Genomic DNA, 22,597 nt, shown 5'->3' with positions numbered 1-22,597 from the left:
CTATCTATTTATATGTATTACACTTGATTTCTCACCGACACGCAAGTGTTGACGTTTTATTTTAACACATGTTCAGGTTCGCTGTAGCTGCTTTTGGGAATCTCTTGGACGCGTAGGATGTTTTTCTTTTGTTTGGACCTAGATTAAAATGTAACAAGATATATTATGTTATTTGAATATTTTAAGTTATAATATGATTTATGTTACTTTATGTCATGTTCTGCGCGTGCGCAACGAAATGTATTTATTAAATATTGACACCCAAATAGTGTCGCGAGTAATGTAACAATACGTGGCGCCCCGATGTATAATCCGCCATCGGTCGGGGTGTTACACCTAGGCTATTTTTTTTTCGAACGGTGACTTTCATAGTGGTTGAATATTCAGCCACAGCTCTCGGAGAGAGCCCCAACCGCCCACTCGGGCCAAGACTATGTTGTCTTAACTGGGCCCACGCTTAGCATCCGAGTTTGGCTAGGCATTCCACGAGAAAATTTCGAGGCCCCTGCCACTTGACAGGAGTTGTCCGCCCACAAGAGCAAGCTCTCTGGGAAGAGACACTCTAATAGAAAACTCGTGTCGCCATCAAGATTCGAACTTGAGGGGCCAACCGGCATCAAACTCTTACCCATCATTTGGCTGGCCACTTGAGCTAGCCCAAGTGATTCCCACCTAGACTATTTTAAAAATTTTCCCTTATAAAAATGTAATTTTTTTGTTATTTAACTAGGGTATAGGCCCGCGTGACAAGCGGGTGGAATAACTTGTCAATAAATATATTGAAATATAAATACCTTTTTTGGCCGTCATTTTATACTTAACAAATTTTATACTCTTCTAAAACAACCTGTTTTGAAATATTTTCAAAATAGTTACAAAATATAAAAAAATTGGAATTGGTCAACTTTAAAAAATTATGAAATTTTGTTTGATTTTTGACCAATCTTTCAACAAACTTTTAAATGATCACTGACATTAATATTTTGTTAAAATTCGAAAACTTGAAAACATTTTACAATAAATGAATTTTCAAATAACTTTGAAAAGATTAAAAATTTTTATGTTGACTTTGAAAATAATTAAACGTGAAAAAATATGATGGAAAATCAATGAAAACAAAATATAAACGTTTTGTCACTAAATTATCAAATATTTTTAATATTATTTGAAAACATTATGAAGACTTAGGCTATCAAATTGTTTGGATGTTATAATTATAATATTTATACTATGTTTAAAAAACTTTTTAGTTAAAATGGATAAAAATATAATACGTGTTTATTATATATTATTGAAAAATTTAGTGACATTAATATTTTGTGAACACAAATTCAAAAAATATATATATATTAAACATACATAACCAAATTTAAAACGGTGAATATAAAAAAGAAACTTATGTTTCGGGTGTGGAATATCATAATCAATTGAATCTACTACAAAATAACAATAACAAATTAATATGTGATTAATTTAATTTTTGAAATAGAAAGTGACATTAATATTTTATGAAAACTTGTCATTTTTAATATTAATGTTCCTTTAATCACCCTTTTAAAAAGTTCAACTTAAAGTTAAAATCAACTTTAATGTTTGACCAGACAATTTAAAAATGTTTGACCAACTTAAACGTTTGACCAGCAATTAAATAAAAAATCAACTTAAATTTAAATTTGGAAATTTAAACTTTTTTAATCAAATAGTTTTAGAAAATAATAAATTGTAATTATGGTAAGTTTAGACGTTATGGAATATTGACCAACCATTTAAAAATTTCAACTTTAACTTAAATTTGGAATTTAAAATTCGAAATTGTAATCGTTTTAAAAATGGAAAAAAAGTGAAAGAAAAAAACAAATATAATTAATGCAATTATGGCGTCAATCAATTAATGTTCCTAATTAATAATAAACTCAATTAATGCAACATCAATTGTTCTGTTTAATTAAATAAATATTTAACCATAAATAAATGGTAGAATTAACAAATATAATTTTAGCTTTTTCTTTTTATTCCAGAATTCGTAATTATGGCGTCAAACAATTGGATTTTTGGAAACCGTAATTACAGGGCCAATTAATTGAATTTATACAAAAATAAAATTTTCTTTAATACATTGGTTCTGATTAAAATATATTAAATGAACAAAACCAACAACTATATATGATTGATTATATAAAAATCAAATAAATTACATGAATTGTGAAAAATACATAGATACATGAATAATAACAAAAATATACATCAATATTAAACGAAAAAATAAGATATCTTATTAACAAATCTTCAACCCATGAAATTAGCTATATCAACTTGGGAACATAACCTGAAATGAGAAAATTAAATATTAATATTCGTTTTACAAATAATAAATTTTAATCGTGGTAATGTTACATGTTATGAAAAATTTACCCAATAATTCATAAAATTCAACTTTAATTTAAATTTGGAAATATATAAATTTTAAATTGCATCGTTTTAGAAATAATAAATTTTAGTGATGATAATTTTAGAAATTATGAATGTTTGTTTAATCACCCATTTAAAAAGTTCTACTTAAAGTTAAAATTAACTTTAATGTTTGACCAGACAATTTAAAAATGTTTGACCAACTTAAACGTTTGATCAACAATTAAATAAAAAAATCAACTTAAATTTAAATTTGGAAATTTAAACTTTTTTAATCAAATAGTTTTAGAAAATAATAAATTGTAATGATGGTAAGTTTAGACGTTAAGGAATATTAACCAACCATTTACAAATTTCAACTTTAACTTAAATTTGGAATTTAAAATTCGAAATTTTAATCGTTTTAGAAATAAAAAAAAACGAAAGAAAAAAAACAAATATAATTAATGCAATTATGGCGTCAATCAATTAACGTTCCTAATTAATAATAAATTCAATTAATGCAAAATCAATTGTTCTGTTTAATTAAATAAATTTTTAACCATAAATAAATGGTAGAATTAACAAATATAATTTTAGCTTTTCTTTTTCTTCCAGAATTCGTAATTATGGCGTAAACCAATTGGATTTTGGAAACCGTAATTACAGGGCCAATTAATTGTATTTATAGAAACGTCGTAACCTTCCAAATTCTTACTCCAAATTGGCGTTCACGGTTTCAATTGAATCAGATCGTGGTTCAAAACGTAGAAACTTACCGGAATAACGTAAAAACGTAGAAATATTAGCTTTATCGCCGTTTTTGATTTAGAACCTAAACTGATTTTTAAAAAAATCAGTTAACAATGAAAACAAAGATAAAAAGGTTAGATCTACAATAATCAGAAGAAAATATGATGTTGCCGGAAAATCATATAACATTGTTGGCCACTAGATTATAATATATAACCTTACCATAAAACGATTAATCTCGATCTGCATTTCCGGTCTATAGAAGATAGTGGATGGTGGAGTTAGTAAGCCGAGAGAGATAAGGAGAGAGAGATAGAGTTTAAATACAAACAAAAATGAAAAACAAAATTTTGACCGGAAAATCTTACCGGAAAACCGTAATAACTTCAAAATATAAATTCAATATTGGATTTTGATATACAACCTAAAAAGATTATTACAAAAACATATAACAATTAAAATAATTATAAAATCATATCGGAAAACCTTACCGGAAAAAGATATTACCTTGCCGGAAAATCAAATAACATTGTTGGCTATTAGAGTATAATATATAACCTTACTGGAAAACGATTAATCCCGATCTACATTAGAAGATGGTGGATGGTGGAGTTAGTAAGTCGAGAGAGAGAGAGATTAAAATGATTTTGATGGAAAATATTAAGCTTTAAATAGGTTTTTTTGATGTTTGGTCAACATGATACATGACACAATATTAGAGCTTCTGAAAATAATAATTTGATGACTGGATGCACATGTGAACAGTCTAGTTGAAAGCCATATGTACACATTGTATTGATTTAATAGTATTTAATGATTAAAACCCCAAATAGTAATTGTGAGTCAACCCATCAAAACCCAAACTCATCTTCCTGCATTTCGTTCGTTAAGGTTTACTTTATTATTCGAACCCGCACTGCACTGAACCATGCAGCTCGCATGGCTCCGATCACTCGAAACCGCACACGCCGACTGCGTCTGGACCTGCACGTGGCTCCCGTCCACCAACCTCCTACTCACCGGATCTCTCGACGAGTCCGTCAAGCTCTGGAATCCGGACGATCTATCGCTCGTCCGTACCAACACCGGTCACTGTTTAGGCGTTGTGTCCGTGGCCGCGCATCCCTCCGGGAAGATCGCGGCGTCGGCGTCGTTGGATAGCTTTATTCGAGTGTTTGATTTGGAGTCGAATGTTACGATTGCCACGCTTGAGGCGCCGCCGTCCGAAGTCTGGCAGATGCAGTTTGATCCTAGGGTATGCTTATGGTTTATTATTATTATTATTATTGATTATTATGTTATTATTATGTTGTGACATTGTGTTGTTAATTTGTTAGGTTTAGTTGTATGTATACCTAGGGCTATAAATGAACTGAGCAGCATGAGGTTTTGTTCGTAGGAATGTTAATGAAACGGACGTTTTGCAGAAAGTTCGTTTATGTTTATGTTTATTTATTTAATAAATGAACACGAAACAAAGAACACGTTTTGTTTGTTCATTTATGTTCACGAACGTCCGTTTATTTGAAGTCTGGCAAATGCTGTGGCTACTGGTTATTAACTTGTTAGGTTTGGGGTTAGTATTTACTTAAGAGTTTGTATACCCAGGGCTGTAATTGAACCGAACCGAATAAGGTCTTGTCCATAGGAATGTAAATGAAACGAACGTTTATCAATGGTTTGGCGGAATGTTCGTTTATTTAGTAAACGAACACATACACACGTTGTGTTCGCTCATTTATGTTCAGGAACGTTTGTTTATTTTCTTTTGTTAATGTTTCTCGGTTTCTTCATGATTAATGCCAGAGTAATCAGGGAAATTTTCTAAAATAGTTATTTTTTATTAAAGAGATTTTCAAAATAGGCATAGAATTGTGTCTTTCGTAACTTGTCATTATCAGAATTATAGTTGTCGGTAGCGACAAGCTACCTATAAGCTATGTAGCGATAAATTCAGCGATACACTAGAAGAAAAATTTAGAAATTCTTTACATGTATATTTTATAAAAAATTCGCTAAATATGGAAGAAAAAGTGCTTTTTTTCTATCCTGAAACAAAAACCCTACATACGATTCCGTTTCAATAGCTATCTAATTTATCCAAGAAAAAGAGTCTAAATCCGCTATTTTCCCGCTATGGAGGCGCCAAAATTAGATTGCGACTTATTGGCGCTTCGCTTCACTATTCGCTATAGGGCGTGCTATGATTGATATTAACAGCTATGGTCAAAATTTAGCCTAAAGGCTGGTGGAGTGGCTCCACTTTAGTTGAAGTATGATTCCCTGTATATCTTTGGAAGAAGTGTTTGGCACCAAAATGCTGAAGGAACAACTCCACTTTGGCAGAAGCATGATTTGGCACCTTCCTAGCCTAATCATTTCTCTCTAGTGTCTTCTGTAGTTCAGGATACGTGTGACATAATGGTTCTGCTACATTAGTCTTACATTTTTTTTCCAGTGTCGGCCCAAATGGTGCTTAATAAAGCCTAACCAGCTTATGTGCTCATATGAGATTAGCATATTTGGTAATGTCTAGTTTTGAAAGTGAAAAATTTTATGACTATTTTGGATATTTGTTTGATGAAATGACTATTTTAGAAGTTTTCCCTAATAATTTGATCTTAACTGTTTGCTTTGTGCTCTAATAATTGAAACCCTTTTTGGCTACTAATTATCTGATAAACATTCATATGTTTGTCGGTTTATTTATCTGAGTTTCACTGTATCTATTGTATCTTGAGATTAAATAACGTTTGGAACATACATTTCAATCTTATTTGACATAACTAACTCAAATTCTGTAATACCAATATAGTTTCATCTTGATGGTGGCTTGTTTCATATCATTATCAACAATAATCGCATGGTTCACTTAAATATAATTAATTGTGTATGACAGGGTACAACTCTTGCTGTTGCTGGAGGAAGCAGTGTATCAATCAAACTATGGGATACTGCTGAATGGAAACTGATATCAACTTTATCAATTCCTCGGCCCGAAGGCTCGAAGCCCTCTGATAAGGGAAACAGCAAGAAGTTTGTTCTCTCTGTTGCATGGAGCCCAAGTGAAGACAGCTGGCGTGTGGGTCCATGGACGGTTCAATATCTGTATTTGATGTGCAACGTGCCAAGTTCCTTCACCACCTTGAAGGCCACACAATGCCTGTTCGGTCTCTTGCATATTCGCCTCTAGACCCGAGAGTTCTTGTTTCAGGCTCAGACGATGAGTGCATCAACATGTATGACGCGGAAGGAAAAACATTGTTTTCATCAATGTCGGGTCATTCTAGTTGGGTTTTGAGCGTTGATGTGAGTCCAGATGGTGCAGCGATTGCATCAGGGTCGAGTGACAGGACCGTGAAGCTGTGGGACCCTAAAATGAGGGCAGCGGTTCAGACCATGACGAATTATACGGACCAGGTTTGGGGGGTGAAGTTTGAAGCTGGTGGTGGTGGAACTAGAGGGAGTCTGCTTGCGAGTGTATCGGATGATAAAAGCATCTCGTTATACAATTATTCTTAAATGGTTAGTATTTCTATATTTAATCTTTGTTCTATTTTTTTCTTTTTTGTTGTGAGCTGGAAAATGTTACCGGAGATTTAATGGGAAACTGTATGAATACCGTTGTTTTCTATGAATAGTGTAAACATCTTGGGATTTAATGGGAAACATCTTGATGTTTTAGTAAATGTTATTAATTATGCCAATTGTGTCGTCTGTGATTTGCCATGTATATATTTGACGATTTAAACATACCCTGTAAATGATGGTGGTAGAGTCGTTGACATGTGGTGTGATGATTCTCAAGTAGTTGTACTTGTAAACAAGTATCATCTTCTTACTATGTAAAGATAACCGGTTAAAGATACCGTGTGAAGGTTGTGCAACTCAAAATGCGCCTTGATATTAGTGGACGGTTGTTGATTATGATGCAGCAAATTTCATCAAGGACAATGAGGTTACAAAATAATGTGTTACGAAAAACTTGCTTTGGTTAAAGGACATGATGCATACTTGCTTTGGTTACGAAAACTTGCTTTAAAGGGCATGGTGCTTTGGTTAAAGTAAACCATTGTGTGTTCAAGAAAACTAAGATACCTTGTTGCGACTTGTGATGGCAGTAATGCGCTTCTCGTGTACTGATGTACTTAGTTGTACTAAATGAACATATGTTATATGTTTGTTCAGGATTGAAAATGAAAATGCTTATAAAACAACTAACAAGTTTCGACTTATTTTTGGGGCGGCCAACTTAGACCTGTAAATTTGCCGGTGCGTTCAACCTTGCTTGTATGTTAGTTTCTAGTTCTTCTCTTCTGTTCTGTGCAGGGTAGACTAGCTTGGTAGCTCGCAAGGCTCGTAACCTTGAGGCCACGGGTTCAAATTCCATCTCTGCATGACTTTTTGTCAAAAAAAGAAAGTTCTTTTTTTTGGGTAACTATTAATTAGTTAACACTTTCACATAGTTTGAGCTTCTAGAATATGACGCTCCTAGAGCATTTATTTAATTGTATCGAAATGAATTGAGTTTTTTATATACTCAATTGGTGTGGTCTACAACAGGGCGAACCCAAATAGGCCCGGCCCAATTTGCTCTTCTTTGGGCATAAATAATGGCAACTAACATCTTGAGGATTTGATAGGTAGATATTATAAATTATGCCACTACATGATCGGTGCCACTAGAGTATGAATATGATGTTGTAATAATGACTGATTTGTAGTAGCTGTAGTTTTTGGATGGAATATATATCTTCTGTCTATCTATATGTGTCTGTGTCTCTGAAATGAGGTGAGGTAGGAAATACATCTTGAGGACATCTTGAGGAAATCATCACACCACAAATCAGTCATTATTACAACATCTTGAGGATTTGATAGGTAGATATTATAAATTATGCCACTACATCTTGAGGACACCAGCTGATCGGTGCATGTACCCTTATCTTTCAGCTATCAACGCCACTACATGATGCCTGATTAACCGTCCGTCACTTTTAACGTTATTTTCACGAGATTAGTAAAATAACGTCAAAATTAGTGCAATTTCACTTTTGCCCACCCGAGGGTTCACACATATATACATCATATGAGCACATATGATGTATATATGTGTGAACCCTCGGGTGGGCAAAAGTGAAATTGCACTAATTTTGACGTTATTTTACTAATCTCGTGAAAATAACGTTAAAAGTGACGGACGGTTAATCAGGCATCATGTAGTGGCGTTGATAGCTGAAAGATAAGGGTACATGCACCGATCAGCTGGTGTCCCGATGATTGAGTGCTATGTGCCGTATGTCCAAGGCTTGATGCAAAACTACTATCGAGCCGGGGGTCTCACCGGAAGCAGCCTCTCTATCCCTATGGGGTAGAGGTAAGGCTGCCTACATCTTACCCTCCTCAGACCCTACCATAGCTTTGCTATTGGTGGGATATACTGAGTACGATGATGATGATGATGATGATGATATTATAAATTATGCCAATTTCTGGTTCATGATGAACTTCTGGATTACATTAAGTCATAAATGCAACACCAACAAGTATTCAAAGTAATGGTATGTAGGTGGTAATTTTCTAATATAGCAAATATGTTGAAACTGGTTAGGTCAAATATCAAAAGCATTTTGTAACATCAAGGTTACCTTTTATACTATACACATGAAAGTATGAAACAGTAATTCACATAAAAAGTAAATCACCTTTGAAGAAAATCTTAAATTTTAAGAAAAACCAACAGGCAGTTTTGGTTATTTTACCTATAGCCATTACATACTCGAAAAGCTCTCGCGCGTTGCGGTGTGTACACGGCGGGATGTTTATCGGTTGCGGCTAACTAATAAGTTGTAACAAAAACACTTTTGTAAGTAAGTTGAAGTAGAGTGATTTGAAACTTTTCACCCTAGGTAAAAAGTAAAAAAAAAACATTAGTGGGCAAACTTGTAACTAATAAATAAGTTGTACATGGTCCTTAGCGATGATGAATTTGCATTGTTATTCGCCTTTATACCATTAAGAATGTCATGCGGTGCCAATCTAGTTCGATACATATCTGCCACCATAACCTTTTGCCTATGGATGGCCCTCTATGTATACGAGGAGTTCATGGTTGAGAATCACAAGACACGAGTAATGGCCAATAAATACACATTTGGAGATACTTGCATACTAACTGAAAATTATTTAATTCATTCCTATTTCCTACCTCACCTCATTTCAGAGACACAGACACATATAGATAGACAGAAGATATATATTCCATCCAAAAACTACAGCTACTACAAATCAGTCATTATTACAACATCATATTCATACTCTAGTTGTTGTTGATTATTATTATTATTATTATTATTATTATTATTATTATTATTATTATTATTATTTTCCGATCTGCGTTAGCGGCCGGCGTGTGGTTTGGTCTCCTGGTTATTGATGAGAAGGAGATCGATTCAGCTCTCTATTCATCGTTATTAATTGATTAATGGTTAGTTACTTCGTTTTGTTATTTATTTGTTTGTTTGTTATTGAAGTCAAATCTGTTCAACCAAGTTTCAGCATCTTTGCTTTCTTCGCTCTTAATTAGGTTAACTTAGCTTCTCCATTTATTTTACTTTTAATAATAATAATTTGCTGTTGATTTTAGAATTTGATGTTTGTTTAGAGCTTAGGTTACCTTAGAGGCTAGCTAGCTAATTGAAATTGAAGTAGAATGAATGAATGAATGAATGAATGACATCTAGGGTTTTCTATTCTACCTCATTCTAATTATGTTTCAATATATATATATACCAGATACTTCTTATTACTTATTATGTAGTAGCTTAACTTTCTTTAACCATTCAACATCATTATAATTTCATATAAACCCTAGATGTTATGTTGCCTTACTTGTATAGGTTAATTATTTCATCTAGTAAATTGGTCATGCCTATGTTTACGAACCTTAATAATTATTATTATTTCTCTGTTATTGGTGAAATAAATAATCGACAAGTCACCGATGAGATGAAGTTAACATTGTCTGCACTTTTTTCTTATTATTAAATTAAATCGTTAGTTAGCTCATTTTGTTTGTTTGAATTTGAAGTCAAATCTGTTCAACAGAGTTTCAACATGTTTGTTTGAATCTTTTGTTTCTTCGCTGTTAAATTAGGTTTGGATTTAAGTTAAAAGTAATTTGCTGCTAATTATAGTTGATGTTTGTTTAGAGATTAGCTTGAGGGGCTAGTTGAAGTAGAATGAATGAATCTAGGGTTTTGTAGCACATCAACTCTGTCTTCTGAAATTATTCAATATATTGCAAAGTTATGTAGGTTAACTTTAATCATTGAACATAATTATTATCTGACATAAACCCTAGGTATTATCTTAGTTATATAGGTTAAAATGTAACCATGGAACATACTTATTTGATGTAGTTAATTGGTCATGCCTATGTTTAGGGAGCTTAATTTGGGCATAATAGTTATCTGGCTTGCAACTTATTATTATTTTCTCCGTTATTGGTGAAACAATGAATCAACAAGTCACCGATGAGAAGAAATTAACATTGTCTGCACATTTTCTTATGAAATTGAATATACCACAAAGTTTGTTTAGGGAACTAAGGTTACATACTTACCTTTACTAAATGATATATTACATTACTACAACTATTTACTACATTGGAATTTGGAAGATACTATTCATATTTCATACATTCCATCATATTCTAGTGTTTTGACTTTGAAAGTCAATTAAGCTGATTTGACTCAAAATTCGTAGGGATTGTTTAAATTACATGAATGTTTTTTTAACAATGGTTAACTACAAGTGTTGTACTTAAATTACTATAACATTCTTTTTTGTTTGTAACGAAATGAAATAAAATACTTGCAGGCGGCACCGGTTAATATTATTGTGGGGTCACATGTATGGGTTGAGGACCCTGTTTTAGCATGGATTGATGGGGAAGTGACCCGTATTAATGGGCAAGAGCTTCATGTACTTACAACCAAGGGAAAGACGGTGAGTTTCTTGTGATAAAAACTTAGAAGTTTATTTACATTATAGCCAGAGCAAACTTCATGAAGTAGAAAAGAAATTTACGTAGTTTTATTTATTTTACTAACCAACTTTAAGTTGGGTGCAAAATATGAACTTAGTTACACGTTAGTATCAGTTTTAGCAACCAACCTTATTTTAGCTGATCCTGCTGCAACATCCATTGACACATATGCAACAAATGCTTGTGTGAAACATATTTAGAAAATTTATGTATTACGTCTTTGTAAGTTACTTTTCTACTTTTAAAAACTTACATCTGGAACTAAATAATAAATGCCAAATCAGATACCACATGGCATATACGTATACACTAAAATGATAAGCTATGTCACATCAAATGCAACTTTGGTTCTAAGGTCGTTCAAGATGCATAAGTTGGTTTTTGTTCTGTCTTAATTTCTATGTATATGTACGTAATCAATCATAATTATAGTGGTTTTTACGTCTTTTGGACTTAATTGACTTGGGCTTGACTTAATTTGATTGCAGATTGTTACAAATGTTTCAAAAGTGTTCCCAAAAGATACTGAAGCTTCCCCTGGAGGTGTAGATGACATGACACGCCTTTCATATTTACATGAACCAGGAGTTTTACAAAATTTGGCAACCAGATATGAGCTTAACGAGATCTATGTGAGATTTCACACTTAAAATAAAAAATTTATCTTGAAAAAGAAGAATTGTTGGATTGCTAACAGTAGTTTACCTTTTGTAGACGTATACTGGAAATATTCTGATTGCTATAAATCCATTTCAAAGATTGACGCACTTGTATGATACACACATGATGGAGCAATATAAAGGCGCAGGATTTGGTGAACTTAGTCCCCATGTTTTTGCTGTAGCAGATGTTGCATATAGGTATCTATTATTATTACTATTATTATTATCTAATTTAGTTTACTCAATGTTCCTTTAACTCTTGCCAGAGCTAATATATTTCATTTTTACTATATAGGGCGATGATAAATGAAGGAAAAAGTAATTCGATATTGGTCAGTGGAGAAAGTGGTGCTGGTAAAACTGAGACAACAAAGATGCTCATGAGATATCTTGCACATTTAGGTGGTAGATCTGGTGTGGAAGGACGCACGGTTGAACAGCAAGTCTTGGAAGTAAGATTTAAATTTACTTTTTTACCCTTGACATCTTGAGTCTGGTTCTTGAAATGTTATGAACAAATACCAATGTATTACTTTGCAGTCGAATCCGGTACTAGAAGCGTTTGGCAATGCAAAAACTGTCAGGAACAACAATTCGAGGTGCATGATTGCTCTACAACTTCCAAATGTTGTGTTGTAATATTCAAATATTTATTTTTATGAAACTAACTTTGACTGTGTTGACTTTGGCATGTGCAAAATAGTCGTTTTGGTAAATTTGTGGAGATACAGTTTGATAAAAGTGGGAGGATATCAGGGGCAGCTATTAGAACTTATCTGCTCGAGAGATCCCGTGTTTGCCAGATATCAGATCCTGAAAGAAACTACTATTGTTTTTATCTTCTTTGTGCAGCACCACCTGAGGTATACTATGAGTAAATTACATAGATGGTCATGGTCCTAGTGGTTTGGCGAAATTACGAAAATGCTCCCCACAGTTCATTAAATTCAAGAACTTGATGCTTACTGGAGCATTTTTATTATATTTGCAGGACAGAGAGAAGTTTAAATTAGAAAGCCCACAATCATACCATTACTTGAACCAGTCAAAATCATTCGAGCTTGAAGGTGTTAGTGATGCTCATGAGTATCTTGCTACAAGAAGGGCGATGGACATTGTTGGAATCGGTGAAGAAGAACAAGTTAATGCTTTTTCTAAGAAAATATTGATTTATTATTATTATGTTTTCGGTTTCTTACATTTCTAGAATCTTTCAGGATGCAATTTTTAGGGTTGTGGCTGCAATTCTTCATCTTGGTAATATTGAGTTTGCAAAAGGAAAGGAAATTGACTCTTCGGTGCTTAAAGATGAGAAATCTAGGTTTCATCTGAATGTGACAACTGAATTGCTTATGTGGGTTTAATTTTGATTTTTTAATGATATATTAGCTCATAATTTCTTGCAAATTGAATTTGAATTTACCATCCTCTGTGAAAAGGTGTGATGCTAAAAGTTTAGAGGATGCCTTGATTAAACGTGTAATGGTGACGCCGGAAGAAGTGATTACAAGAACTCTTGATCCTGAAGCTGCACTTGGTAGTAGGGATGCTTTAGCTAAAACAATCTACTCTCGTTTGTTTGACTGGTAAAAATGGATCATTATATGTTATTACATGGATTTTTTATTTACTTTCTAAGAATATAATATTTAGCTCTGTAATCTAAATCTTGTAGGATTGTGGAGAAAATAAACAGTTCAATTGGTCAAGATCCGAACTCAGAATCACTAATTGGCGTTCTTGATATATATGGGTTTGAGAGTTTTAAGCATAACAGGTAGGTATTGGATTCAGTTAAACCTAAGGCTTGGAATTTTGAATGTTTTAATGCTGATGATAGGTTTGTTTGATATAGTTTTGAGCAGTTCTGCATCAACTTCACAAATGAAAAACTGCAACAACATTTCAACCAGGTTAGATATTATAGATCACACTAGTGAATTACATAAGAAATTTACGCTTATTTTATGTTGATTTATGTTGCAGCATGTGTTCAAAATGGAACAAGAAGAGTACACAAAGGAAGCGATAAACTGGAGTTATATAGAGTTTGTTGACAACCAAGATGTGTTGGATCTTATTGAGAAGGTGTTGTACATCATCCTTGTTCATATATACTCGTCATTTATACATAAATACTTGTAATGAAAATAAAACTAAGAAAATTTATCGCAGAAACCCGGAGGAATTATCTCACTTCTGGATGAAGCCTGGTATGACCTTATATTTTTATATCATTTTTCTACTGTTTTTATATAGTTAGAAATTAAAACAAAGGTTATATACAGAAATAAAAAATGTGTTCTTACAATAATGCAGCATGTTTCCAAAGTCTACTCATGAAACATTTGCTCAGAAGCTGTACCAAACATTTCCAAAAAACAAACGCTTCATCAAGCCTTAACTTTCGCGCACTGGTTTTACAATATCTCATTATGCAGGGGAGGTATGTTGCTTAATTTTTAATTTTCAGTGATAACAAACTAAACCAAATGCCACCTAATATGCAAGTGTTCTCTATGTAGGTGACTTATTTAGCTGACCAATTTTTAGACAAAAACAAGGATTATGTGGTGGCTGAACATCAAGATTTATTAACTGCTTCAAAATGCCCTTTTGTTGTTGGTTTATTTCCTCCACTTCCTGTAGAGTCGTCCAAATCATCCAAATTTTCCTCCATTGGTTCTCGATTTAAGGTATAATTTGCGTTTTGATCTTTGTTTGCGAATTTAACACTTGCATAGTAGGCATCTGATGAAAGATGAATGTGTGTCTACTAATTGCAGCTGCAACTTCAGTCTTTAATGGAAACCTTGAGTACAATGGAACCTCATTACATTAGATGTGTGAAACCGAACAGTGTTCTCAAGCCTGCTATTTTTGAGAATTTAAACATTATGCAACAATTACGGTGTGGTGTAAGTTTTCAAGATTGTTTGTGCTTAATCTTCAAGTAAAATTTTATATGAATTTAGTTATCGGTTAAATTGTACTTTTTAATGTAGGGTGTACTTGAGGCGATTAGGATCAGTTGTGCTGGTTATCCCACGAGGCGAACATTTGATGAGTTTCTTCTTCGTTTTGGTGTTCTTTATCCGGATGTCCTGGATGGAAAGTATGGCTTTATAGGTTTTTTTTTGTTTTGTTTAATTTCATTTTCCAGTTATGATTTCTAAACATTTTTTATCATGTAGCTATGATGAGAAAGTTGCATGCCAGATGTTGTTGGATAAAATGGGGTTAAAGGGCTACCAGGTAACAGCTTCACCCTATTATAACATACTCTCACTTGTGTCATGTTTTAGTCATTGTATTTATCCTATTAGCCTATTAGGGTTGTTATACGGTATTTTCATGTGACCATATATGGGACAAAAACAGGACAAGATGCCATTTTTATTGCCTCAAATGCTCATAAAAGAAGTACAATGACTAATATACGGCAACAATTGGTGTTTTTAATTTGCATTGTTTTCTAATTGTAACTATCTTTGCAGATCGGAAAAACAAAGGTGTTTTTACGTGCTGGGCAAATGGCTGAGCTGGATGCTAGGAGGGCTGAGGTTCTTGGGAATGCAGCTAGAATCATTCAAAGGCAAATGCGTACTTATATTGCACGCAAGGAATATATATCAATACGCAAAGCTGCTATTCAGTTGCAGGCTTGCTGGCGAGGTATCTCTTATTCACAACAAAATGTGTATGACACACACACACACATTTATATATGTATATATATTTGTACACACATATCTATATATACATATGTATATATATATATTTTAAAACTTCAAAATTTCATGCACACACATATATTTTATGCATATAGATATTCCTAGATTTCATCATTATCATATATATCCTTACAGAACACTAAAGTATCATATTTACTTGAATTCCATAATAAATAAAATAACACCAGTTACTTATAACAGTCTATTTCACTAGATAAACAAATAGGTTTTCAACATGATGCTGTGAATCATCAAGCTGTAATGTTCTCTTAATTTAGTCAGTGAAACAAAGTATCATTAGTTAACTGATTATATTATGTGCTTATATAATTTAGAGGGATATATACGAAATTGCTCTCATTTTTTTAAAAAAAAATTTATCCTGAAGTTGTATCAGAGTTTGATTGATCTTTTCTTTGATCTCTTCAGCTTTATCAGCTTGTAAACAATTCGAACTATTGAGAAGAGAAGCAGCAGCAGTAAAGATTCAAAAGGATTTCAGGTGTTTTGTTGCTAAAGACTCGTACCAAGCTCTTAGGGCATCTGCAGTTAAACTACAAACAGGATTAAGAGCAATGACTGCTAGAGATGAATTTAGACACCGCAAGCAAACCAAGGCTGCAATACATATACAGGTTTCATTATCAGCATGGTTTTTATAATTTATTACTAATGATATTATGGATTTGAAGTTTATTTATGATGGCATTTGCAGGCTCACTATCGTTGTTACAAAGCACATTCTTATTACAAGAGTCTTAAAAAGGCTGCTTTGTATACTCAGTGTGGTTGGAGGCGAAGAGTTGCTAGGAAAGAGCTTCGGGAACTCAAATTGGTATTTAATTCCTTAATGAAAAGCTTATCTTTTCTGGTATAAAAAATAGGCGCAAAATGGAAACCAACTTTCAGTTTATTACGGATTTTAGCTAGACAACTTACATATTATTATTGATTGTAGCAAATGAATGACATGTTCAACACATAGTAGCATCATTTTATTTATTTTCCGAAAGTTTCTAACGTGGCATCTTTTTTTTTTAATTAATCTATTATGCGATATGGCATCGGATGTCACATTTAGTAGTCATTTTTATGTAAACATGTTAAAAGATCATTTTCTCAACCGTGTAAATTCATTTATTTTTAACTAGCTTTTAAATAAGCATTTTTTGCGTATGTGACATCTGATTTGGCGGCTGCATGGCATCAACCAGTGCCACATAGTCAGTTAAAATGAGGTTGGTTCCTAAATTGGTGATAAAATGCAATTCGAAGTTTACGGGCCTACTTTAAAGATTGTTGCTAAATTTGGGGAAAACATGTTTTTTTTCCTGTTTTATGCAATTTTGCTCAACATATATATATATATATATATATATAGGGGAAGGTTAACGTATAAATGAAATTAACGTCCTAAACATGAGAATCAAGTAGAATAATTATATATACAAGTAGAGTAATTATGTTTACTCTACTTGTATATATAATTACTCTACTTGATTCTCACATTTAGCACGTTAATTTCATTTGTATTTGATCCAAACCCTATATATATATATATATTTATTTATTTATTTACAGTTGGTGACTAATTGATATACTTTTCAGGCTGCAAGGGAAACAGGTGCTCTTAAAGAGGCGAAGGACAAACTTGAAAAGCGTGTCGAAGAACTTACATGGCGTCTACAGCTGGAGAAACGTCTAAGGGTAATTTAATATTTTTACTTAATCGGTCTTCTTGCCCTTGCTTTCATAAATTAGTATTTTTTCTAATTAAAACCCTGACTTAACAAACAGACTGAATTAGAAGAGACAAAAGCTCAAGAAACTGCGAAGTTTCAGGAGGCTTTACGTTTGATGCAAATCCAAATAGATGAAGCAAATGCTAAAGTAGTTAAAGAGCGCGAGGCAGCACGGAAAGCCATTGAAGAAGCTCCTCCAGTTGTTAAGGAGACACCTGTCATGATTCAAGACACCAAAAAGATTGACACCTTGACTGCTGAGGTGGAAAGTTTTAAGGTAGATTTTTTAGATTGTAGTAAAACGTGAATAAAACAATGATAATAATTATTTCAGTGGTGGTGGCTGACTTGATCTGTAAATTTGTGCAGGCCTTGATGCTAAATCAAAAACAGGAGATTGAAGAGGCTAGAAAGTCTTTGGTAGAAGCTAATTCTAGGAATAATGATTTAATGAAAAGGTTTGAAGATGCGGAGAAACGAGCATATCAGCTTCAAGAATCTAATCAAAGGTTTGTGATCATAATAGTATTGATATTTAAAGTGGATTTTAAGTTTACACTTTCATGAATAAGAATAAAGGTTTCATTTTTAATGTGCGTTTGAATTTTGTGCAATTGACACGCTTGATTGTTGGTAATGAGACAATATTTTTATTTAGGCTTGAAGAGAAGCTTTTGAATATCGAATCTGAAAATCAAGTACTTCGCCAGCAAGCATTGACCATGTCACCTACCGGAAAATCTGCAAGGTCAAGAACAGTGATTATTCTGGTAACACACGTAACAAATTTGAATACAAATTTCAAGTTTACCTTTTCAGTTTGCTCGATTTATGGGCATTATTAATTTTTTTTATCAATCTACAGAGAACTCCAGAAAATGGAAACATTCAAAATGGAGAAACAAGGGTGGTGGCTACACCTGTAAGGGTATTTAATTTGCTTGAAAATAATAAATTGCAAAAAATTGAATATTCGTTTATGTTTTGTTATGTTTTTCAGGAGACAAATCATGTTTCAAGAGAGCCCGAGTCTGAGGAGAAACCGCAAAAGTCCCTTAATGAAAAGCAACAAGTAAGTGACTATGATCATGGATTATGCAACATTTATGCTCTTTTAATATTATTATGTTTTCTAACGACTTGATTTCTTAATTTTTGTCTTCAGGAAAACCAGGATGTACTTATCAAGTGCATCACTCAAGATCTAGGGTTTTCAAGTGGCAAACCTGTTGCAGCTGTTTTGATATACAAAAGTCTTCTTCATTGGAGGTCATTTGAAGTAGAAAGGACTACCGTTTTTGATCGTATAATCCAAACCATTGCTTCAGCTATAGAGGTGAATATTTTTTATATTTTTACCAAATTGTGGTTTGGAACTGATTTTGAATTTTGTGTGATAAAGGTCCAAGATAGTAATGATGTGTTAGGCTACTGGTTATGTAACACATCCACATTACTGACATTACTTCAACACACACTTAAAGCAAGTGGAGCAGCTCATATGACACCGCAAAGGCGACGGTCATCGTCAGCTTCTCTTTTTGGAAGGATGTCCCAAGTATGACGACTAAAATATATAATACTTATTTCAATATGGTTGATAATATTTCTTTTATAATAAAGTTTAAAACTCATATAAATTTCAGGGGTTACGGGCATCTCCTCAAAGTGCGGGTGGCCTTTCGTTTCTTAATGGTAGAGTTCTTGGTAAACTTGATGACTTACGCCAGGTGGAGGCTAAATATCCGGCTTTGTTGTTTAAACAACAACTTACTGCGTTTCTTGAGAAGATATACGGAATGATACGTGACAATTTGAAGAAGGAAATATCTCCATTGCTTGGATTATGTATTCAGGTAAATTCTTCATTTTTATGTGATTTGTGTTTAATTATTCATCCAAAAAATATTATCAGATAATAATAATAATAATAATAATAATAATAGTAGCAGACTATTAGTTATGTTTTTGGGCCTAATGTATGCAAGTCTACTTAATGCAGGCTCCAAGGACATCTCGTGCAAGTTTAGTTAAAGGCCGTTCACAAGCTAATGCTGTTGCTCAACAAGCATTGATTGCTCATTGGCAGAGTATTGTTAAAAGCCTTGATAATTACTTGAAGACGATGAAAGCAAATTATGTAAGCTTTAAACCCTAAAAATTAAAAACAATAGTATCCTTACACTTGTTTATTCTTGGAAACATATTTATGTCTTGTGTATACTTATAGGTGCCTCCATTTTTGGTGCGCAAAGTATTCACACAGATTTTCTCCTTTATCAATGTTCAGTTATTTAACAGGTAAATTAAGTGAACATTAAATCACCATGTAAAATAGAAACCAACATACAGATACAGAGTTTATTACTTTTATTTTAGTACTCAACCTCATTTTAAGATTATCCTTGCTAACATTTTTTTTATGTTTGATGAAAGTCTTCTGTTGAGACGTGAGTGCTGCTCATTCAGTAACGGTGAATATGTAAAATCAGGGTTGGCTGAGCTTGAACAATGGTGTTGCTATGCAACTGAGGAAGTAAGCAATTATCCCGAGTGGAAATTTAATATCATATTGAGTTATTTTTACTAAAATATACTTTGATTTAGTATGCAGGCACTGCTTGGGACGAATTGAAGCATATTCGACAAGCTGTTGGATTTTTAGTTATTCATCAAAAGCCCAAGAAGACCTTGAATGAAATAACCAATGAGCTTTGTCCTGTAAGAAAATATTTAACTTTCTATATTTCAAGTAAATAGCTAATTTTTCTTTCTTCTGTTATTTTAAAACCTCGTGTTTGGTTTGTGTAGGTGCTTAGCATACAACAGTTATACAGAATTAGCACCATGTATTGGGATGACAAATACGGTACACACAGTGTTTCTTCAGAAGTAAGTTGCTTTGCTCGAGAATCTTTATTTTATTGGTCTTTTATTTTCTTTGTTGTTGAGCTAATTATTATTATTATTATTATTATTATTATTATTATTATTATTATTATTATTATTATTATTATTATTCTAGCATCCTTCTCTAAGGGTTATTTTTGTAATTAGGTTATTTCAAGTATGAGAGTTATGATGACAGAGGACTCGAATAATGCCGTCAGCAGTTCGTTTTTGTTGGATGACGACTCCAGGTAAATTTTGAGATCAGTTTTTTTTTTCACAATATCAATATTCACATTAAAGTTTGTTATATAAAATCTATTTGAATTATTAATGCAGCATACCGTTCTCTGTGGATGATATATCGAAATCTATGCCACAAGTGGAAATAAGTGATATCGAACCTCCACCGCTGATCCGTGAAAACTCAGGTTTCGTATTTTTACATCAACGGACAGAATGATAGAAGAAAAGAAGTTTCTTTTGATGCCGTTACGGCTGCATGCATACCTGTGAATACAATATTTTTTTTTGTTTTATTTACGTCGGTGTGCAGTTTATTTTGTGCCCCGTTTTGAGCCTTCGGGTTGGTTTAAAAAGGGGTGATTTTTATTCATTAGATGTCTGTCAGTTGGCAAATGATAATATATTGCCAAAAGTGTGATGTTGTTGAAAAGAATTATGGTAAGTAATATTAGGGAGGGTGGATTTAAGGGTTGTATGTTTAGTTGCAAATTGTTAGGTTACAATTTGTGGTAGTGTCAAGAAAACTGTATAGCTGCATTTTGTATACTGTATATGACACCTTCCCTTAAATGTCTACTTTTGTGTTAAATTTACATTGTCATATTCTTATTTCTTATTTTTTTACTACTAGAAAGCATGTTATATTCATGTGAAATTTAACATGGGCTGATTTTTTCATGCTTTAGAGAAGCAGTTTTTATATATGTATGGTGGTTTGCAACTATATTTTTTCTTATTATTTTTTTTAAACGGCGACTTTCTTGTGTGTTAACCCACCAAACTCTCCAATTTGGAGAGCTCTATTGTCCCGCTCTGGGTAGACTATGTTGTTTTAATCGGGTCTACGTTGGCTTCGGAGTTTGGCTTGAGTGTTCTCTCATGAAATCATACCGTCGGCTGTTTACTTGACAATCGTAAACACAAAAACATAACTCTCAAGCGTAACACGCGTAACACACGGTGGGACTAGAACCCGAGTGGGCTCGGGATTCGAACTGACAACCTTGCAAAACCTAGTTTAAATCCTTCATTGTCAATATCTATCGTGTCACAAGTAGGAATCAAACTTGGGTCTTTATTGAAAAACCTAAGCCTCCTACCATTGGGCCGGGTGGGCTCGTGTTTGCAACTATTTATTGGGCTTTTTTTAAACTATTTAATATAATAATAACTAAAATAATTGATGAACTAGTAAATAATTTTTAGCACTTGTTTCAAAATATTTAGTTTTTTCTTAAAAACTAAAACACGCCTAAAAACTTAGAAGAAAAGTTTACTATTATATTTTGATAACAATTTTGTTTGAAGAATCATTTAAACTTAGGAATAAAAGGAAACAGTCATTGATTAAAACAAAGGCCCAATATTGAGCAAATGTGTGATTTTCTTGAATTTAAATATACACAATTTAATTCATACTTGAAGAAATATATCTATACATTAGACATTAGTGATGAGGTTAGGACCGATTTTGAATTTCTCGATCTTAAATAGTTGGTACCGAGTCGAAATCGATGGTACCCAGTTTCAGTATCGTACATGATACCATCTGAATGTAACATTGTAACATTATTCGCATGCGAAAAGAATGCAAATGTGAATATATTTAATACACAAATGAGTATATCACTATTAGCTTGTGTGCCTATTTTTTTATCTTTTGAAAAGAAGATAATGAAATATGTTGACATATTTAACGTATCTAACTTTTACGTGTCACGTGAATAATTAAATAATATAAAATAATAGTTTTTTATTTTATCAAGCAACCCACCTCGCAAAATTATTGTGCGCTCTAAATTTAAATATTTACAAAGTGGGCCATATTTGGGCTTATGGTTTGATGTTGAGGTCACAATTGGTGTGATAATATTTTAATAAAATAAGTACAGTTTCAGTCCCTATGATCTGTCTAAAATTACTTTTCTAGTATAGAAGTTAATTTGATTTTTCTAGTTACTATGGTTTCAATTTCGTCTCAATTATGAATTATCTACAACCCTTTAACGGTATCTAACTTTTGAGTTATATTTTCTGAAAAGTGGCACAAACACGGTTTAAGGCTTAGTGAGCATACATGAACCGGTAGATCTCGTGTGTTTGTATATATATGTGTGAGGCTGAGAGAAAACA

At 32.9% G+C, this 22,597-nt stretch overlaps 2 pseudogenes across 2 annotated transcripts; both read left to right on the top strand.

Moving 5' to 3' along the window:
- The first annotated feature begins 4,046 nt into the window (after window positions 1-4,046).
- LOC143602178 (WD repeat-containing protein VIP3-like) lies at window positions 4,047-7,082 on the top strand (annotated as a pseudogene). Its single transcript, XR_013147787.1, has 2 exons — window positions 4,047-4,396; window positions 6,041-7,082. The product of XR_013147787.1 is annotated as a WD repeat-containing protein VIP3-like (transcript).
- A 3,911-nt stretch (window positions 7,083-10,993) lies between these two features.
- Window positions 10,994-21,144, top strand: LOC143602172 (myosin-17-like; annotated as a pseudogene). The gene is made up of 36 exons (XR_013147785.1): window positions 10,994-11,151; window positions 11,680-11,823; window positions 11,906-12,051; window positions 12,149-12,305; window positions 12,394-12,452; window positions 12,557-12,716; window positions 12,845-12,994; window positions 13,071-13,207; window positions 13,293-13,439; window positions 13,529-13,630; window positions 13,709-13,766; window positions 13,840-13,941; window positions 14,029-14,066; window positions 14,173-14,299; window positions 14,379-14,549; window positions 14,640-14,771; window positions 14,859-14,968; window positions 15,048-15,108; window positions 15,351-15,528; window positions 16,017-16,222; window positions 16,303-16,422; window positions 17,196-17,294; window positions 17,385-17,606; window positions 17,699-17,838; window positions 17,988-18,099; window positions 18,195-18,257; window positions 18,330-18,401; window positions 18,495-18,665; window positions 18,732-18,887; window positions 18,976-19,185; window positions 19,332-19,630; window positions 19,766-19,865; window positions 19,937-20,050; window positions 20,141-20,221; window positions 20,387-20,469; window positions 20,558-21,144. The product of XR_013147785.1 is annotated as a myosin-17-like (transcript).
- The last annotated feature ends 1,453 nt before the right edge of the window (window positions 21,145-22,597 follow it).

The sequence above is a fragment of the Bidens hawaiensis genome, unplaced genomic scaffold (assembly GCF_021521415.1).
Source record: "Bidens hawaiensis isolate Kalapana, Puna unplaced genomic scaffold, B.hawaiensis_p1.1 tig00058091_1, whole genome shotgun sequence".
Lineage (NCBI taxonomy): Eukaryota > Viridiplantae > Streptophyta > Magnoliopsida > Asterales > Asteraceae > Bidens > Bidens hawaiensis.
Note: the sequence above shows the minus strand (reverse complement) of the source record. Positions and strands in the feature narration are given on the sequence as shown.